The sequence below is a fragment of the Crocodylus porosus genome, unplaced genomic scaffold (genome assembly GCF_001723895.1).
Source record: "Crocodylus porosus isolate Cpor-Errol unplaced genomic scaffold, CroPor_comp1, whole genome shotgun sequence".
In the NCBI taxonomy this organism is placed as follows: Eukaryota; Metazoa; Chordata; order Crocodylia; family Crocodylidae; genus Crocodylus; species Crocodylus porosus.
The window spans coordinates 191,243,975-191,262,003 of NW_017728906.1; the positions used below are offsets into that span (position 1 = coordinate 191,243,975).

The 18,029-nt window shown below is 42.9% G+C and overlaps 1 protein-coding gene across 1 annotated transcript in view; it reads left to right on the plus strand.

Annotated features, from left to right (window-relative positions):
* Positions 1-18,029, plus strand: part of DLG2 (discs large MAGUK scaffold protein 2) — a 1,592,593-nt gene that overhangs the window by 96,888 nt on the left and 1,477,676 nt on the right. The gene's annotated exons all lie outside the window — the stretch shown is intronic.

Here is an 18,029-nt window from a genome sequence, read left to right on the forward strand (position 1 = left end):
CACACACACACACACACACACACACACACACACACACACGGTTGGAGTCCAGGTAGGGAAGACAAACAGAGTCCAAGTCCTTGGTTGAAGAGAGGGAGGAGGTGATAGCTACGTATCCAGGCTAGAAAGAGGTCTTTGTCCAGAGGGGGGTAGCCGGCAGGGCCTCTGGGTGGATAGGTGGTGTGGCATGGTGCTGGTCCAGATGGAGAGGCATCCCAAGGAGTCAGTCTTCACTAGTCCTTTTTATGGGGCAGACTACCTGTGATCTCCTATGGGGAGGACCTGTCCAGGCAATGTCAGTCCTGGTCCAGAGGGTTCCAGATGTTCTTACTGAGCAGATGCAGCCCTGCCATAATGGTGGGTTGCTTTATCTTTTGTTTCTTGAATGTTGAGGGTGTTTCCAGTGCCTGGGTCATTGGTCCGGGTATTGGTATTGATAGTTCGGTCATTCAGAAGGAGCTATTTTTAGACCTGCTGCCATTGTCTCTCAAGCACCCTCATTCATTCAGGAACCAAGTTACATAGGAGGGGTAGTATGAGTCATAGGTTACACAACTGGGCATGGGGATATAAGATGGAAACTTGACATGACTTATGCTAACTTACATACATAGGCCTAAAACAGTAATCACACAGTATAAAAGCAGTAAAAAATCAATACAAACATAATAATTATTACTTATAAAACAGTGGATATCTATATCAAAATAGCAAGGCACTTATTTGCAGAGGGGAGAGAAAAAAAACATTACCTAAAATAAAATGTTAAAGCTTATCCTACATCTTAGCTTACTTATACTCATCTATAGGAAAGAGGGAGAGACAAAGTCAGAAATGGTTGGGAAAGGGGAGGGAATGCATTTTAAAAGAAAAAAAATAAATAAAAACGGGGTTTTGCTACACCCTGGTTTTTGCCCAGAATGGGAAATGCCATAATTCCAGAAGACAAGTATTTCTCAGACTCTGCGCAGTTAAACTCTTGTTGAGAGTATGTCAGAGAATGCATAACCCCAAGAGTTAAAGTGGCAGAATCTGGCCATGTCTTTCCGACTCAGTCAGCAAGGCAGAACAGAGGAAGTCTAACCAAGAAGCATGTTTGCTTCCAATGTCAAGGCAGCTAGTCTGAAAAGTGATGAGTACCTCATGTCATCTGCGTAAGTTCCACTGCAACCAGTAGGAACTGAAGACGCTTAATTGCACGTGAGGTTTGCCCACCGTAGCACTTTGAAGTTTGCTCACCTTTAGTGAATAGATGCTATGGATTATTCTGATCAGTCTACCATTTAACATCCATTATGTGTCGATTATTTAACAACTGAACATTAAGTTAAAAGACTAGGATGTTGTGTTTAATTTTGTCATGTATTTATTATGTTAATTTCTTGACAGGTTTCTTACATCTTCCACCATCATCCAGTACTTTATGACCAGTGTCCAGTGGCCATCAGGTTGTCCCCCCATCAGCACCATGAATATTCGTCAATATACAGGATACCCCAACATTATCACCATTGAAGGATGTGATAGAGAAGATCTACCTTCAGTTGCTTCTCAGCGTCTGTGCCCCTGAAATATGGATGTTGTAGAAGAAATTTTTCTTGTCACTGAACATCCCTTTGGACAATGTACCAGACCTCATTTAGAAACAGTGGCAGTAGAGAAGAGAGCCAGGAGATTGGGGAAAATGTGCACATTATTCATTAAAATCATTGAGATGTCTCAAAGCAGACATTTTACTTGATTCAGCTGAAGTATGAGTGTGCCAAGTGCAAATTCCTCAGAAAACCAATCCCTACTTCTCCAAAAGCTATAACTCCCTTCTTACTAGGTAAGATTCAAGTAATTCAACATGGAGAAGAATTTTTCCAAGTTTGGGGCTAAAGGACGATGGAGAAAACCTAGGACATCCATCCACTGCTACCAATTAGCAATGAATAGTCATTATGACATGTATTAATGTAGTGTTCCCCATCTTCAGAAACTTATGTGGCCACATAAACCCATTATTAAGTGATATTTGTGGGTTCTATTTTCTTGAGCAAATACTTGTGTACACATATGACTTTAGTGATTGCACACTACTTTAAGTTAGACTTTGAGCAGAATGGTGGAAAGATACTATTTGATCTATTAGCACTTTTGCCTTAAATTAAGAGGGAATGTATGTTATCTTGGCCTCCTAATATTTACAACATAAACCAAAATTAAGATGTTTGAAGTCATGTGTATTTTTATAATGTTTAACATTAAAATTTTATTTTCATAAAAATGTGGTAAAATATCTATTTTGTGGATCTAATACATCTTGACAACTACCAGAGGCGGAAGTACTCAGATGTTTCAGTACGAGAGAAAAAATGTGTAGTAAATTTCTACATGTAGACTGATGGGACTACTTACCCATTAGGCAGATTTATGTTCCTGAGTGCCCATGTATACATTTATTCATCTGTATGATCACAACGGAGATCCAGGGGGCTTCACATTTGAGTGAAGTATCAAACATGTAAATGTTTGAACTAGCAGAAAGGCTGCCATAGAAGCCCCAAACTTCCCTAGACTTTGACTGTCTGTAGAAAGTCGTATCTTTCTGATGGCACTGCTCCAAGGGTTCTCAGTGGTTGCAGCAGGAGACCCAGTGATGTACATTCTGCTCCCAGCCGTCCAGCTGACTAATTCTGTGACCTTGGGCAAAGGACTGTAACTTTTGTTGCAATCCACCTGTCTGCAATAAGAGGATGATTACATCTACCTTCCTAGGGGATTGTGAGACTTATCCCAATGTTTGTAAAGTGATTTGAGAGTTTTTGCCAGAAGGGGCCAAAGAATTAATATTACAGTTCCCAGTTCTGAAGCCTTCTATATTTCTCTGTAGCTGAAAAGTAAGAGGGAGCTTCCTAGGGTCATGGTTGTAAAATTTCCTCAAAATAGCTCTTGGCAGAGAGACTGGCCTGTTCTGTGATGCATTTTGCTGTTTTGAAGGGTTTTTTGGAGGGGAAAGAGTTATCTTAATTAACAGGAAGCGCTGATGAGATGCCGTTTGCTTTTTTTGCCAGCACATGGAAGGATGCATGTATTCCATGTGGAGCTTTGCAGCAAATGTCTCAAACCCTTTCTTTGTTATGCAGAAAGGAGCAGACTTTGTGCTTGAGAGAATTTTAGCTGCTAGGCAGGAGGGAAGAGCAGCCAGGTGAAGCCGAGTATGATCTCCCAGTAGAGCAGGAAGTAGCTGGGAGCAATCCAGAACCTAGCATAAAGGAAAAAGCAGCAGTTAGAACGACCTGTTACATACTGCTACACTTCCCATCATTACTTCTCCAGAGGCCCTACATAGTGAGCTGAAGAATTCAAGCTTATGTGCAAAGGGGGAATTTTTGTTTCTAGTTCAGATATCTGCAAGGAAGATCTTTGGAGTGCGAACTACTGCAGGGCTATGTTCTTGTCTTTAGGCTATGAGTGCTGTGAAATGCCCTCATTTCCTTCAGTGGTAGCCTAATGATGCTATTTATATAGCTATCCCATTAATTATTTTACTGCTGGTACTTTCTGCACAAATTATTGTGGTTGGTATCTGAGACTGCAAGTGGAACTTGACTGGAGTGGCTACCCCACTCCTTGTCACTCAGATTTAAGAAAGGGGATGATTTTGGAGGTGCTTATCTCTGAGGAGATGAACTTGTTTCTCTTTGAATGGTAAAAGGAAATGCTTATTTACCATTCTGAAGGACAGAGACTAGTTTGTCTCCTGCCCAGAGTAAAGAACATAAAAGAACTCTTACGCCTTCCACCCTGTCTATCAACGCTCCCTTTTAGGAACAGAAAGGTCAATTCAGCAATGTGTAGATCACATCCGAGGTTTTGGATTGGTCTATTACAAGATGAAGGAATTATTGATAGGTTTGGCTTTGAAGTTCCCCGAAGACCAAGGGTTTCTCTGTGTATTTTTTTTTTTTTAACTCCAAGCCAATGTATTTGTCTAACTCTCATTCACAGACTTCTATATCTTTCAGAATCTGTAATCAGACAAATATTCTGAATTCAGCTGGCACCTCTTGCAGCTGTTTCTTCCTGCCTCTCCCTGCCTTTGGCACCAGGCAATGAATGCCCCTAGGCATAACATAAGTTGGACTACTTTGACTTCAGTCTGTGATTTCTTTGTGATAAGAAATGAGGCATGACTCTCTTATCACCTTTGTTGAGACAGTGTTCTTGTTGTCAGACTTGAAAGGGTCTCTGCATCCCCTTGGGAAAACAGTGGTGTCTTGGAGAAAAAAGGTGTGTTACTCAGAAATACAGTCAGATTACACTACTCTCTGGCACAGCAGGTCAGCAGAGTCTACATAGCCAGTATCTATGTATGTGGATGCATTCTGCCCTCATGTTAAAAAAATAAAAAAATAAAGGTTATAAATAATGATGGCGGTGGGGTGGGGGAGTTTTGCCCAGCCTTAAAACTGAAATAACATGGTCCTTATTCTGGCCATCCTTCCTGTGTAGTGTCATCCTGGCTGAAGACAATAATATGTCTGAGATTTCCCTGTCCATTCGTTACACAGGTTAGGTTCTTTAACCACACAAAACATTAGGGCTATGCAAAATGGCTATGTTTCGTTTGGGTTTTGGATTTGGCCATTTCGGAGGGACAGTGATTCGTGTCGGTGTTTCGGATCACTGTTCTGTTTTGATTCGGCCAAATCTGATTTGGAGTTTCGACACTGTTTCAGCATTAATTCGGAGATTCAGATCAGCTAGGGATAGGCAGGCACAGCCAGGTGGCCGCAGGTTGTCCCACGGCTCCTCCGGCTCTGCCTGCCTCTCCCCGGCCAGGGGGAGCCATGGGAGATGCCCCTATGGCTGCCCTGCCCGGCCCCATCCTCTGCCCAGCCCCAGCCTTCTGGCACTTTAAAAAAAACCAAACTCTTGCGCTCACTGGCTGCAGCAGTGGCAATCGGGGCCTCTGGAGGCTCATGGCAGAACCCCCCTGTGCAGTGCGGGGCAGTGGGAGGAAGTAGAGATCGCCCTCCCCACCCCCACTTGGCACCCATGCAGCAGCTGTCACATTGTGTGGGGCAGCATGGCTCGATAGGGTACGCACTGTCTGGGAGCTGGGGCGGCTCCAGCAGTCAGCAGGAGTCCAGCACGGCTCAGCTCCAGTGACCTCAGCTCTGCTGAGCCGGGCTGCACCCATGCCATGGGGCAGCTGCCATGTGGATGCCAGGCGTGGCGGAGGTGATATCCCCACTGCCCCGCACTGCAAGGTGAGGGGGGCTCTGAACACCACTGCTACAGCCTGTGCGCATGCAGGGCCTTTATTTTTTTTTAAATGCCAGAGGGCTGGGGCCAGGCAGGGTAACCACAGGGGCTTCTCCTGTGGCTCCCTCTGCCTGGTGAAAGGCAGGCACAGCCAGAGGAGCTGAGAGAGAACCTGCAGCTGCTTGGCTGTGCCTGCCTCTCCCCAGCCGATCTGAATCTTTTCCGAATCGATTCAGAGTCTTTGAATTCGATTAGGACCTTTTTAATGGTTCTCTCGATTTGATTTGGATTCGGGCCGAATCTCCTATGAATTGAATCAGTGACCAAAGCTTTGCATAGCCCTTCAAACCGTATCTTATCATAATAAAGCTGGATGGATACGTTTTGTCTCAATTTCTGGTTGTTCCCAAGTCAGAGTTTCTGGGGACAGAGTTGTACTTGTTCGGGTGACCCGAAGATCCATATTTTCAAAGGACAGGCATCAGTGTAACAGAGTGGCCTTTTTAAAGTTCCAGAAATATGGGGCACAGGATGGCCAAGAGAAATAGTTCAAGGGATTTGGTGCAGAGGGAAAATCTGTACTACTGTTTCCTTAAGAATCTGAGAAAAGGAGATTTGCAGTAAAAGGCGGGGTAAGTCTTCTCTTTCCCTCTCAGCCAGCAAAGTCAAATCCTGGGAAAGAAGGACAACATGCATTCTGCCACCTTCCTCATAACGAGACAGGATAGTTGATGCTGACTGAGCTGAAGGGCCATATGGAAAACCTGCAGTTGGTGTGGTTGCACAGTCCTAGAAGGACAGCTCTGGGACTTTTGCTTCTAAGGAGAGCAAGTTCACTTGGTTTTGTGTGTAGGTCTGTGAATTGCTGAACTTGGAAGAGGCTGCTTTGGGTCAGCACCCAGGCTCCAGAAGGAGGTTTGCATTTGAGGGGCTAAGAAGGGTTGGCTCTCTGTGAAAGGCTTAGCAAATCAGCCTGAAATTGGGCGTGCGTAGTCTGGGCATAATTTACTGCGGAAGGAACTGAGAGCAATAGACTTCAAAGACGAGGCTGTGGCAAGGTGGGTATGTTTAAAGTGTGTGGGGGGGGGGGAGGCAGAGGCGTGTCTTCCACTATGAAGCATAACCTAAGGCTTAACTAGGATTGCCCAAAGTTTGTACCTGGGAGCAAACTGCACCTTTCAGTGTGGTTATGTTTGTGAGTTTTGTTGAAACGCAACAATTTTCTTTTTACTCCAACCTTAGTAGAGCCTCTCTTTCCCTCAGACAGGCATTTTCTTAGCTGTCCAAAAATTGCTCATTTGGAGGATTCCCTATTGACTTTGCAAACAGTGTCAAGATTTTCAATTTAGGCAGGGGCTGCATTTAATTCTTAGACAACCTCCTGCCTCCAGACGTGGCTTCCTCCCTCCTACATCCCAGACAAAACTCTTTCCATATGGCTTAGATTATTTTCTCTTCCTCTACTGCCACCGAGTGCCTTGCCAACTCCTGTTCCATTCTTGTCTGACTAGAAGTGGGCCCTGAACATTTTTCAAAGCACCAAAGATACCCCATGGTCTGTGCAAACTCATACAGAATCAACACAAGCTGCTCCATTGGTTCTGGCAGGTGTTTGATCAAACATGTTGACATTTATATATATAATATGCATCAAAACACCATGTAAAAAAGAGAACTGTATTTGGAGGTGTATGGCAGGGGTGGATCTGGGGGGGGGTGTACTGGTACATTTGCACCCCACTTTGATTCTTGGTCCACCCAGTTTACAACTAACTGTTAGACAGTGGCAGCAGCATTTCTAGTCAGGCTGTGCTGAGGAAGTCATTTGCCTTCATGGCTCATTACAGTTTACCTGATCCCGTCTAAACACTTCATTCCACAGGTGTTAATGCCCTCTCCTCTATTTAATGGTCTTGGTGTTCCCCCAACCCAGTTGTTCTACAATTCTGCAGACTGTTTTTATTATCCAGACTGCTCTGGGTAATAATCTCCTATTCCACAGCCCTGCAGACTGTTTTTAACTCAAGATATCAGATTTACGCAAATAACTTTGTCTGCCTAACTCATTTCAATGAAGTTATATTTGTTTTTGCTTCAATACATCCCTAGACTCCTAGTATATTAGTAAAGCTTCTACTTTATTTTTAGCTGGAGAAAAATAGGTCTTGTTTTATGTGCGATTATGCACCTCACCATCTGCACCCCCTTTTCAAAATTCTAGATCTGCCCATGGTGTATGGTAGAGCTATCCTTGTTCAAGTTTTTAGCCATTCAGGTCCACAAAGACAGACTTCTACCTGTGTGAAGTCCTACTGAAGTCAGGGATCTTCTCATAGCTGCCCAATTTTGTTATTGGCTGCTGTATTGGAGCCATAAATGGTTGTTTATGGAATCCTTCTCCTTCAGTGGAGGATGCATCTGCTTGGTAAGTCCTACCAGAGGAGTGACATTAATTAGTAAATTCATTTCAGAAAGGTAACAAGACAAAAAGTATCAATAAACTTTGTAACAATGTCTTCCAGTAACTATAATTAACAGCTCAAATCTGGGGTTCTCCTACCTCAGAGAGTTCTCTATACTTCAGTAAAGCTTTCTAAATTCTGTTGTTGGACAGAGATGTACCACATAGATTTTGCATGTGGCTCAGTTTTGGTAGAATTAAGGTGGAGACTGGAAAAATAAAGCATATACTGCAAGGGTGCTTAAGCTATTAGAAAGAGTAGTGTATTGTCATTGTTTTCCAACAATTCATTGAAATGGTCTAAATTTCAATTGCACAGCTGAATTCAGTGGTGAAAACTCTTTAAGGCCTAACTGCAGAACAAGCTCCTAAATATTTGCACACAAATTAACTCTTATTACTTCTTATCTGGCATGTAGGAAATACCTTCTGTATTTTAAGGCCGTAGTATTTCTGTTGGTGCAAAAGCACCCATTGGCTTTAATTCCACGAGGAACAGCATTAGATGCAGGGGATCTGATCCTACTCATGTGGTCATGCTGGTCCCTTTTGGCTTTATATACTCCAAATCTATTAAACGTATTTAAATTTTTAGCCTAGTTGCTAACAGATCAATGTCATTTATACATAGTTGTATCTCACAAGCCTAGAATTTTACCCAGTCATTTATGTATTGAGCCTAATAACTTATATATCACTAACGCATGTCTTCCAGATAGGGATCCCTCTTGACTTACAAATTTCTTGATAGTCTGTTCCAGCATTTAATAATATTTACTGTTAGGATGCACCTTATTTCCCGATTGAATTTGCTTGGTTTCAGTTTCCAGCCATTGGTTCTTTTCATCTTTCTCTCCAACAGACTGCAGTCAATACTCGGTATTTTTTTCCCCATGCGATGCTTATATACTATAATCATGCCACCTCTCAATCTGCTTGGCAAGCTAAGCCAATTGAACCCAGTGCAAGAATCATTACTGTGGCATTTTTTCCTGTGTCCTTTATAACTTTGCAAAATGCTTTTAAAAATATGGTAGTGGAGTTGTATGTAGGAATACCAGTATTGGTGTCACCAGTGCCATAAAGAGGTTCAACCCCCTCCTTGCTTCTAGTCATTACTCCTCTGTTCTTAATTATTCCCCTTTTGCCACAGTATCTTAAGTGGAATCTTATGTTGAGTTGTTTGTGATACCTGAATTCTTTTCAATCTCAGTTTCCAGGATGTATTCCCCAGATCTGTAAGAATGATTTGCATTTGTTCTTCATTGTAGTGACCCTGCATATATATGGCTGTCAAAACATACCTTAATTGAATGACTGTTTCCAAGTGATCCAGATTGCTCTGTATGACAGCTTTGCTCTCTGCTTTATTTACCATTTGACCAATCATTGTGTCACCTGCAAATTTTATCAGCAGTGGCTTTCATATTTATGTCCACATCATTGATGGGAGATGATGAATAGCATAGGACCTAGGATTAATCCCTATAGAACATCATTAAAATGCTTCCATTCAATGATGATTTTCCACTGACTACTACTGCTTGACATATTAGTTAACTAGTTCTTAATCCATTTAATACATACCCTGTTGTTTCATAGTGCTAGTTTTATTTGGAATATCAAACAATACTAAAGTTCAAATGCTTGATAAAAGTCTCAGTGTATTAAATCCATGCAATTATCTCTATCAACCAAACTTGTAATTTAATCAAAAATAGAAGTTGTTTTGCATGACAAGATCTATTTTTCATTGAGCCATGTTGATTGGCATTAATTATAATCCTTTTATCAACTGAATACTCAATCAGTTCTTTCACTGTTTTGCCTGCCATTGACGTTGTTCTTACTGGCCTATAATTCATCTTGCTTGCCTTTTTGAATGGGGAACATTAGAACTTTTCCAGGCTTCCAGAGTGTCCCAGATATTCCAAGAAATGTACATCAATTGAGCGGTGATCTTCTCAGCCAATTATTTTAGCACTCTAAACAAGATAAATTACTGTATGTATTATAAGATAACCCTGATTATAGAGATTACTTCCAAATGATTAGATTCTATGTATTTTGTTATAAATTTTCAGGTATGGAATCTAGTTAGTGGGGGTTTGCCTTGATTTTGTCCCTGTCTCACTCTACAGCAGGAAAAACAAATCTGGGAATCAGGTAGCCCCCTTGCCCTCTGCCTCCCCCCCAACTTCTTCCCCCCTCATTACTGCCAGGCCCTGCTCTCCCTGAGCACATGGAAGTGAGGAGCAAATTTGAAAACACTGAATGTGAAATAAAAATAACTATAGTAATTTGCATATAGAACTCATAGACTTAGTTAATCAAGAATTGATTCAGGTTTCCTTTTTGAAACTGCAGCAAGTTTTTAGCACGGTACTGTGACAGAGGGCAGCTCTTGGGGCTGAATCTTCTGCCATCCTTCCCACTTGTCTCTATGGGGCAGTCCACCCAATGTTGCCTGCTGTGACTTTGTTGTTTCCAGAAACTGATGGTGTAATGCCAGGGGGTGCTATCTGCAGCTCTGAACCTTCCCTACACTGCAGCCCATGTATTGCAGATGGCATCCAGATTAGTATTGCTCCCCAGTCTGAGACTGGAGCAAATCCAGTCCAAAGTTGGGCTCCACTCACCCATGTATTCATACCACCACTTTTCTCACAGGAGGTCTCTCACACTCTGCCCCCTCTCACTGGGGCCTTTGGCACACCGCCCATTACTGGGCCACACTCCCCTGCCTTTGCTCCTCCTTGAGAGTCCCCTCTTGGGCTATCAGGCTTCACTATACACATAATGGTCTCACCACTCAGTCATTTGGTTCCCGTGAGTTCCCCTACTATACATGTTCTGGCCTTGTGCCAAACCCTGGGCTAGTTCTGCTCCAAGCCCCTCACTGGGCAACTCTACACTATGCCCCACCCTGGGCTCAAGCTTGCAACCAACTTCTCATGGGGCCCAAAGGTGCCCTGCCACACACACTTTAAAGCAGAACTTTTATACCTACCTATATATAATACAAAGTTTTTTGGGTTTTTTGAAAAATAAATAAATAAATTAAAAAAATTATATATATTATACACACACACCTATGTCTTTACAAACCTGTCTCAAAACAACTATGGCTCACCTGACAGTCCAAAACACACCTGTACAGTGGCTATGTCTACATGAAACATTAACTACACAGTAGTTTGTTACTACTGTGCAGTAAAGCTGCAGGGCAGGAAGTGTGATTTGATGCTACTGCAGAGTAGTAACAAGCTACTGAACAGTAGCAATGAGCTACTGCACAATCAACACCACCAAAAAGCCATTCAGGGACTTTAGTTACTGTGCAGTTAGTTAGTATTTGTGTATACAATAACAAGTGTGCAGTCAGCGTCTTGTGTAATGTGGCTATTTACATCATCCTTATTCTTATTACAAAGACAGTACCATATACCAGTGTACCCACATGTTTGCATGTCCATCACTTTCACCTTTAGCCATCACCAACACACAGAGCACTACCTATGAATCTCCTTCCTATCCCTTCTGCTACACCCCCTTCCAACTGCCCTAGTGGTTCCCTAGCCTTTTCACTTGTCACCATGCATGATATTAATCCAAAGCCAAAAAACTCATGGTTTACCATGTAGTTCATTGGGCTGGCCCCAGTAGAAGCAACAGCACTTCAAGCCATGGTGACCCCAGAGCTCAGCACTGCTCAGTATGTGTATACTCCAGATACCCACAACAAATGATCCTAGTGCTAATTAGCCCTGCAATCAAGACTGGAAGTGGGTGTTCTTGTCAAGAGCCCTGGGATGCTCCAAATGTATATGCAGATGAGGTGCAGAACAACCTGATCTGGCTTCAACTCCTGGAGGGTGGGACCACACAAATCATATGCAACAGGATATGAAAGGGGGCAATAGAGGGATTCTGGGTGAACTGTTTGAGGCTCCATTTGGTGATGTTTGCCATACAGTTAAGGTTGATGTAGAAACAGGAATCATTGGACATGGGAAAGAAAGGTGTAGCTCAGCTGTGGGAATAAAGAGAAAGTTGAAATATATGTAATGTAGTGGCTCACCATGACTTTAGTAAGAGTTGGCACTGAGGAGAACTGCAGTCAAGTGGTAGCAGCATATATTTTATTTAGACGGGCTACACTAACCTATCCTTGTGGCTAAGATCAAGTATAGCTTTTTAGTATGAAGGGGAGGGTGTTAGGGCTGGATCTGGCCCTCCCAGTGCTGGCCTGGTTCCAGTTCCCTGCAGATGAAACGCCCACCCATTTTTTTTAAGGGCCACACACGGAGAAAAGCTTTCCATCAGCATCTTGGCCTTTCAATTAAGATCAAATGTAGCATTTTTGGCACCAAGGGGAGGCTGTCAGGGCTGGCTTTGGCTTCCCAGTTCTGGTCTGGTATTGCAGTACCTCCAGGCCTGGTTTCCTGTGGAGGGAACACCCACCTGTTTTTCTTTTTAAGAGCCAAAATAAAGATCCCATCACCATTTTTGGCACCAGGGGCAGGTGTCAGAGCTTGCCTGGTCTCTCCAAGGGTCAGCCTGGTATTGCAGTATCTTCATGGCCCAGTGCTTATTCCCTCCTGGGAGAATAATGGCCTGTTCTTTGGTGGTTTTTTTTTTTTTTTTTTTTTTTTAAAAAAGGGCCACAGAGAGAGAGAGAGAGATGCACAGAAAGGGTCTTGTTAGCCTGTTTGCCCAATATAGGCCATGTATTTTACAGTCATGCTCAGTATTGACTGCATTTATTCAACTTCATAGTGGCTCTCCATTACTGAGCACATGCTGCTTTTGGCAACAGTTTAATGGGACAGAAAGTATTTAATAAAATTTCTTTGTATGACAATGTAAGATGGGGGGCTTTTCCCCCATGCTGACTGTGGGGGGAGAGAAGCCTCTCCTTGTATTCAAGTAAATACGGTATTTGACACTCTAAAGATGGTAAGATTGTTTTGCTTCTTTGCAAACACTGCAGATACACTTATAAAATAATTCTGCTTTTCCTGTTATTATTTTCAATATCCTTGTTTAGTAATGGGCCTCTATGGGCACTTCTTTTGTTCCTAATATATTTAATAAACTACTGAGTCTGATCAATCATGTGTTCTTCCCTGATATCTTTAGCTTTTTAAAATCAGCAATTTATACTTTATATCAATTTCTATCATCTCCCTCTTTTCCCATTTGTTATATATTGCTTTTTATTTCAGTTTTTGTTTTCCCACAGATCTTGAATGGGATTTTAGCCAAATTTGTCTTTCCTCTGTTGAATCATGGCTTTTTGATGATATAATAAATATTTGAAATGGTTGCCAATTTGCACTCGTATTTGTTCCCCTCAGTTACTTTGATTCATACTTTTCCAAAATTAAAAATTAATTAGCTCTTTTGAAATATGGAGTTATTTAATTATTACTGTCCTATGTGTGCTCATAAAGGAAAATATCCAGTCAGGAATACTGGTCACTAAGCAATTACCAGCTTCTAGTCTAGTGTTTACTTCACCTTTTATACATCATACAAGTTTCAAAATACATACCTTTTCTTGGATGCAATGATTCTGTGTTAGAAAATGATCATATAATGTTTTTTAAGCTAATCTCCTACTACTGGCTATACAGGGATATGCAACATGTGTTTTGCATAACAAGTTGCCCTGTGTAATGTTAATGACTTAAGTTGTCCTTAGGCAGTAATATCTCCTAGTTTCATTTGTCATCTGTAACAGATACAACTCCTCTTTACAAAAAAATCAATAAATATGCATTTAAAACCATGCAGTTCTAGGTTATCAATAGCCCTAAAACAAGTAATCTTTAATATTGGGTATCACCTTCCTGTACTCCTTCTGCTTGCTCCATATTTTCTAAAAAGGTTATAACCACAGATTTTGACATACCAGTCATGGAAATCATACCATGATTTCAACAGTGCAAGTTATGTCATCTTTCTTCTCATCCATGGGAGTTTTCAATTAATTAGACTCCTATTATTGTACATAAGCAAGTGAAAGGATGTTTTTCTTTGCAACATTGCCTCCATTTGTTGGCAGTTTACTAACTCTGAGTTTGTACCACATTTGCCTTCTCAGTGGACTTACCTACCACTGCAACAATAACAGCCCTGTCTGGCCATTCCAGCTGCTCTTCTTAAACACAAGCCATCCAGCTCATCTTACCTGTGCATTGTAAACCATTTCAGTCATACTGTTCTCTCTCCCACTGGAATGTGGCTCAGTGTTTCATAAAACCTTCAGCTTTGGGCCAAGTCATCTACCTTCTTTTCTGTCCACTGTTTTTGAATGACACTGAAGGGTTCTCTGAAAGATAACTTGGGCCTTCTTTCTCTTCACTTCTCTTCCAAGATCCCTAAAGTTGTCTTAAGTCTGTGGAGTTCTCTACAATGCTATGTCATTGTGATGGAGCCATTACCAGGGCCAGTCACAGTATCAGCCGGCCCTCCTGTCTAGGGCAGTCTGCCCACCTGCCTCACCTACCATGCCTTTGTTGTAATAAAAATCAGTAGTTTTTTGTAAGGCAGAAGGCTGTCCATTTTCTGCCTGGATTCCAAGGGCATTATATACTGCTTTGACCTTCCCTTTACTGTGTCCCATGCCTTGCAGATGGCATCCAAATCACTATCCACTATTACTCCCCTGGCTCCACTGCTGAGCTGCACCTGGTCTCTGGCCCAAACCCAGAATCGGGTGTCCAGAAAACTTACCCTGGCCACAAGCCCCCTCACTAGGGCCTTACCTCATGCCCCCTCACTGGGGCTTGTTTTTATTGAACCATTTGGGTCAGCCTATGTGCAGTCCTTCAGGCCACATAGACCCTACTCTATGTGCCCCTGCATAGCCCTTCAGCCTATGCAGACCCTAATCTTCACCTACTCTGCATGGCCCACTACACACACTGTGGTCCCTCACTAGGGCCACTGTTCCACCCCCTCACTGGGACCACTACTCTGCCTCCTCACTGGGACTACAGGGCCTTATGCCCCATGGGTCTCAGGTGTCCATAGTCATGCCTGGAACCCATTCAGGACTCAGGCATCTCTCAACATACCTGGAGCCTGCCTCAGGCCCCACTCAATGGGCCTAGGTTCTGCTTCAGCCACCTCCCCACCAGTGGACCTGGGCCCCTATGCTTTTCTCCCCTAGCCTTTCCCCTCCATGCAGTAACCCACAAGCCTATGGGGGCTGAGGGTTTCTGGTGCCCCATACCCACCCTTAACTAGGGAGAAACAAGTATGGCATTTCCTGGAAGCTGCTCTGGCACAAGCAGCCCCACCACACCATCCAACCCCAGTTTGGTCATTCCCCAGGACCAGGAACCTCCTCCATCCCCATAATTCCTGCCCCTTACCTCCAGGTATACCTGGGAGCAACAGTACTCCAGCCAGGAGATGTTACTCCAGCCACACCTGCTGGCTTTGCCTCACAGGGCCTCCTCTTATGCTGAGGCTCCACAGTCCAGCTCCAATCAGGTGGCCTGCTGGCTGTCATGTGACCACTTGATTGGCTCTGCCATTACCTGCAGGCTGCCTCATAGCTTGCTGAGTCCCTTAGTGCTCTGCTACAGTCATTTTTCACTGTTGCTAGTGGAGGCTATATTACTTCATAGCTCTTTATAATCTTGCCATTACACCTTTATTTTTTTGCCCCGGGAGATAATGCAGTATTCTGTCATCCTTACATGGACAGAAATCATTGAAGATTGATGCTTAATATACTAAGAAAACAAGCAGTCATCAGTGGGCACATCTACACATGCGGTGTTAATACTCACAAATAAACTCTGGAGCTTATTACTTGGTTGTTTTTTGCTCATGGATACTCTGTTTGAATGTGTGCCCAGGAGCAAATAACTCTGGAGTATATTGCTCTGAAGTTTATTTGTGTGTAGCACATTGAGCCTGATTGGAGTAGCCCCAGCTGGCAGCAGCCCAAGGCTGCTCTAACTACTCTTAATGTGCTGTGGAGGGGCTTGTTGGGTCATAAGAATGCTTCAGTGTGGGGCTAGCTGGGAGGCAACCCCCATCCTGAAGCACCCTTATGCCTCAGCCAGTTGGGCTGTGTCTACACTTGTGCTGCTGCACATGAAAAAAACTCCAGGGCGGACTAGAACTTATATTTACAAGTACTAACCTACTCTGGAGTTTATTAGTTTCATGCATCCTAGTAGGGGTGCATGTATAGACATGGAAATGTTTACTGTGGAGCTAATTAGGCAGCTCCACAGTCAGCATCTCATGTGCATTCACCCAGTGACTACATAATTAGAAGTACCTCTCCTGGTATCTGCTATTTCAGTTTTCAGGGAGACCCATAAGAAACACCCACTGTACCTTTCTATCCCTGAGATTTAGTGAGTCAGCTAAGAAGGCATGAGTGTCAAAATGATTCTGACCAGGCCGACTGCTTCCTGGTTCCCTTTTCCCCTGTGTGCCACAAATTGCTTGTCTACTTCTTTAGTTTCTACTCACTGTAGTTCCTTTGTGGGTAGCAACAATTTCCAAATATTTATGCTTGCTTTTTCTGATGTGATATAGTGTTCCCCAGGGGAGACTCAATAAAAATCAATGGGGGACAGCCTGAAATTGAGAAAACACAAACACTGTAGTAACTATAAGCAGAATCAAGCCTTTATGTTGTGGCTGTTGTGCATGGGACTCATAAGGGGTAGCAAGATGTTTCTCTGACATGGAAGAACTTAGACTTTCCCTAAAGGAGCCAGGTATCTTAATGCATAGTACTATAAAATAGGAGAAGTGATTTGATTCATCTTCTGTCAAGAAGAATCCACAGGTGGTGGCTGTGATGGCAAATGATTCACTAATTCTTAAGTAAGTACTGTGTAAAAATAAGATACAGAAAATAAAAAAAGGGCAGATCTAAAAGTATACAAAGGGAAAATTATAGGCAGAGGAAAGGCAGAAAGAAATTACAGAACAGCAGACAGGTACAGAAATCTCAGTATTGTGGAACTCAAGAGTGACAGGAAATATAAACCTAGCTGTGAAGAATGAAGTAAACAGTTTAAATGCAACAGATGAATGAACTGTGAAGCCCTGGCTGATTTGCAATTTCATATTTAGGATCCCATTCAAATAACTTTGCATTATTTTGCTTATTTATGTAAATATCTCTTGAAGATTGTAATCACCTACCAGATACTGGGAAGGCTCATACCTTTGGCCTTCGGTGTTAATACAGCTGACTTATGCAGAAGATTAGATGAAACTCATAGTACTTGGAAGGCTTTGTAAGAACTATGGCAGGGCTGGCCAGCTTCTAAGTGTCCAGGAACCACATACTGCATGGGCTGCACTAGCTTGGTCCCTGGCCCACTGCTGTGTAGATGCCCTCCAACCCCTGCCTTCTGCATTACGTGGGCAGGTGCCCTCCTCCCCTATACCGTGTTTCCTGACTATGGGCTTTCCCCTTGCACTGTGCCAGCAGCTGGGCTGGTAGCCTGAGGGCTGCAGATTAAGCCCTCATGGGCTGCCAATTGCACAGCCTGATCCAGTTGCTGAAGATGCAGTCCTGTATATCTGGGTGTCAGCATTTGCATGTCTAGGGACACTGAAGTTGTCATACTAGATCTGACCATTGGCCCAACCGGCCCTATATTCTCTATGTGACAGTGCTCAGCACCAGCTGCTTCAGAGAAAGTTACGAGAAGCCTTACGACAAGCAATCTGCTACAGTTTTCAAGGCCAGTCCCACTGGTGGAGCTTGCTTAGGCCTTCTCCAGTGATGAAGAACTTAGGCTGCCAGAGGCCTACACTAGTCTAGAGAGATTTTGATTCAGCCCAAATATAGGTTCCTTTTAACTGTAGTGAGCTCTGTTTTAACTGGGATGCGAAACATTGCGAAATTGTGACAGGAGTTTTTATTAGGATTCTTATAATGTTCCTGAATCCCTTTTATTTCTCTTCAGTGTTAGCAGATGTTGGATTTTGGGCAGTCTCCTCATTCACGTATTGTGTAAGAGAGTGAATGGAACTGCCTAATCTACCCTCTTGATATCAGTCATTATTTTATCATGTCCCTTCTTCTCTCTTCTCAGAGATAAACAGTCCTAATCTTTTTTTAATTTCCTCTTCATATAATTTTTGTTGCCCTTCTTGGAACACCTCCTCCTTCCTCAGTCTCCTTTTTGATGATCAGGCCTACACACACAGCATTCCAGATGAGGGTGCAACACTGATTTACATAATGGCATTATAATATTGGTATTCAGTCTTCACATCCATTCAGTCTCTATATCTCATTTGCTGCCAAAGGACATCC